Source organism: Bubalus kerabau, chromosome 8 (genome assembly GCF_029407905.1).
Source record: "Bubalus kerabau isolate K-KA32 ecotype Philippines breed swamp buffalo chromosome 8, PCC_UOA_SB_1v2, whole genome shotgun sequence".
Classification (NCBI taxonomy): domain Eukaryota; kingdom Metazoa; phylum Chordata; class Mammalia; order Artiodactyla; family Bovidae; genus Bubalus; species Bubalus kerabau.
Window position 1 is genome coordinate 61,560,979 of NC_073631.1, and position 3,319 is coordinate 61,564,297.

The window sequence follows — 3,319 nt, forward strand, 5'->3', positions numbered from 1 at the left end:
GGATTAACTGGAGCCAGAGGGTGGGGAACTTTGGCAAAATTTTGCTTGTAGGCCCAGAATACACACTTCTGTCACTACTTTAGAGACTGGAATTATGCTGACTTCTACTGTTTCCAGTTATTCTTATTTTCTTTTTGCTTATCAAAGCTCTTAAACACTAAGACCAAATTCTAGACTAGTGGAAAGCTAGGTTGCTCCTGACTCATCTGAATATCCACTGGGCCAGATTACCCCAAACCAGATCCAAGTGGGAATAGAAAATCTAAGTCTTATAGAATAAGATGGAATAGATATTTTTTAAGGTATTGTATTGATTTTGAGTAATTTATTATACCTGAAGACCTTTTCTTTAGACAAGTTAGGTGTGGATGATTTCCACATATGTACTGACTTTTGTTTCAGCACCTTCTTTGCTGTTGCTGTTCAGTTGCCCAGCCGTGTCTGACTCTTGGCAACTCCATGGACTGTAGCACACCAGGCCTCCCTGTCCATCACTATCACCCGAAGTTGGCCCAATTCTGTGTCCGTTGCATCGGTGATGCCATCCATCCATCCATCTCATTCTCTGACACACTCTTCTCCTCCTGCCTTTGATCTTTCCCAGCATCAGGGACTTTTCCATTGAGTTGATTGTTCACATCAGATGGCCAAAATACTCAAGCCTTCACTTGAAGAGCTAATGGCTATGTGAATGTTAAATTTTCTTATAGCAAACAAGAAATGTCAAGTAGATTATTTTTAATAATCCCAAAGTATAGTTCTGTTTCTGTAATATGATGATGTAAACAATAGAAGATTATTCTATTAATTTTATGAAGGAATATTTTTAAACCAAAATGAAATGATTATCAATTGAAATAGTTGCTATCTGAAAGGAGATTTATAAGATGATAGAAAAAATACTTCTTGTTTTCTCTCCAATGGAAATAATTGAAGGGTTTTAATTTAAAAAGATATACTTATAAATCTTAATTCTCTCTCAAAGTAAGCCCTAATAATACATGCATGTATTGAGATCCAATATTCTGTTTATTTTTTTAGATAGTTAAAATAGCAAATTTGATCTTAGCTTGTTCAAAGGCCAGACAAATTTAAAAGACAGAATTAAAATGAATTTTGTTTTCTAAATTTAAAGTCATAAAGCATTTATATAGAGATGTTAAACAAAGGAATTTTAAAGTTACCCTTAATAAGTGATCATCCTCATTCTCCCATTCAATTTCAGTATGTATTACTGAATACATGAGTCAAAGATGGAAAATCCTTTTATCCATCCCTCTGCAAATGTAATTGCACAAGTTAAAGCAAGGAAAACAGTGATAAAGATATAAAGTTCTAAGGTTCTTAGAATTATCATGGGAAAGGTGATGGTGAATAGTTCTTAGGCAAAGGAAGAAGATTGTGTTAAAGTAGTCTAGCTTCATCAGTCCTGTCCCTCTTTATGGAACCCCAGTGTCTTGGAAAAACCATGAACTCTGCTGGGAATCCTCTCTCTGTCTATTCAAGATCTAAGCCCTATCACATGGTGTACTTTTCCGTGGCCCTCTAAAATATTCTCATATGAGTCCCTTGGGAGGACTGATGCTGAAGCTGAAGCTCCAGTGTTTTGCTCACCTGATGTGAATGGTTGTCTCATTGGAAAAGTCCCTGATGCTGGGAAAGATTGAGGGCAGAAAGAGAGGAGGGCGTCAGAGGATGAGATGGCTGGATGGCATCACTGATGCAATGGACATGAACTTTGGAAAACTTTGGGAGATGGTGAGGGACAGGAAGGCCTGGTGTGCTGCAGTTCATGGAGTCACAAAGAGTAGGACATGACTGTGAATGAACAACAACAGCATACCAAACTAAATTTTATATTGGGTACCACTGCTTTTTCTTTCTACTATTTCAAATACAGTGAATCCAAGACTAGTTAATTCTTCCCTAAGTATTTTCTTACTTACCCTGTACTCTTCATTAAGATCTTATGGTTGGTAGACTTCTATGATGCCTTCCAGGATTTCCCATGCCTTGGTGAACACAACCTATAAAAATCATTTCCCCTTTAAAGTGGGCAAGACCTGTGTGTATGATAGGGTATCACTTCTATGACAACATCACTTGTCAGTTGACCCTGAATTAATAGAAAATGAGATTAACCTGCTTGCCACTGACTAATCAGGCAAGCCCTTTAAAAGAAAAAAAAAATTTTTTTTAAGGATAAGAGATACTTTCTGGCCCATAGAGAAAGTGACAGTTATGTTAAGAACATTTGTAAACTTCCTATAAAGAAGGTCAAGGATCTGGTATAGGAGAGTGTAACCTGAATAAACTTGGGAAAACAAAAACACAAGTTCCAGAAAAGAATTAAGGCAGGCTTATTGTCGTTCAATTGCTAAACCATATCCAACTTTTTGTGCCTCCATGGACTGCATCATGCCAGGCTTTCCTGTTCTTCACCATCTCCTGGAGTTTGCTCAAACTCATATCCATTGAGTCAGTAATGCTATTTAGCCATCTCATCTGCTGCCACTAAGTTGGGCTGATGCCCCATTTTTAGCCTTGTGATTCAAAGCAGAGACTCCCATTAAGCCAGGCTTGGACTACAGATAATATGATACCAAATGGATGTTATTTTAAGCCACTAAGTTGGTGGTTAAAGTTTTTACACAGCAGTAGAAAACTAATAGCATATGTTAAGTGTTTGAAAAATCAATGGTTCCCTTTTTTAGCTTTGAATGCTCATACAGACTTTTCCCTGTTATTTTATTTCTTTAATTACTTCTGTGAGAATTTAAAATAAAAGAGGATTTGAAGAAAATGACTTGATTTCTGGTGATCTTTTCCTTTAGTTTTCAATCTCACTTTTAACAGCTTAAAATTCATGATAAGGAAGGCCTGGTGTTGTGGTGAAAAATATTTAGATGCTTAGTATGGTAGAATATACCAGACACATTGCTGTGCCTTGTTGGAATATCCTAACCATAGTGGCAGCTAACCAAAAATGTTGGTTCTGTGAGTTTTCCTAGACAAAATACGCTGCAGGAGTCTCCATTAGTTCTTCTATCAGTGTTCTTTGGAAATATGGCTTGAGGAATGTAGCTGGCATATGGTTTGTCATATGGCGAACATTAATATGTTGTACTTGTTCTCTTTTCTTTCCATAGTTTTCAAACATTGATTTTGATAAAACCACAGATCTTCCAGGAAGTCAACTGCTCCCACCCTTGAGATGAAAGCAGTTGCTGCAATTCCAGGACACAGTCGTGCTCCTTGGCAGCCTTTTAGTGTCACACTAATCCCTCATTTTGAACAAGGCTTTCATTTTAAAAGCATC

The 3,319-nt window shown here is 37.1% G+C and overlaps 1 long non-coding RNA gene across 1 annotated transcript; it reads right to left on the reverse strand.

Annotated features, from left to right (window-relative positions):
• Positions 1–460: 460 nt before the first annotated feature.
• Positions 461–2,086, reverse strand: LOC129659204 (uncharacterized). Its single transcript, XR_008717890.1, has 3 exons — positions 1,947–2,086; positions 1,185–1,278; positions 461–766 (listed from the first exon to the last, which is right to left on the reverse strand). It is a non-coding gene; the product is annotated as an uncharacterized LOC129659204 (long non-coding RNA).
• Positions 2,087–3,319: the final 1,233 nt, after the last annotated feature.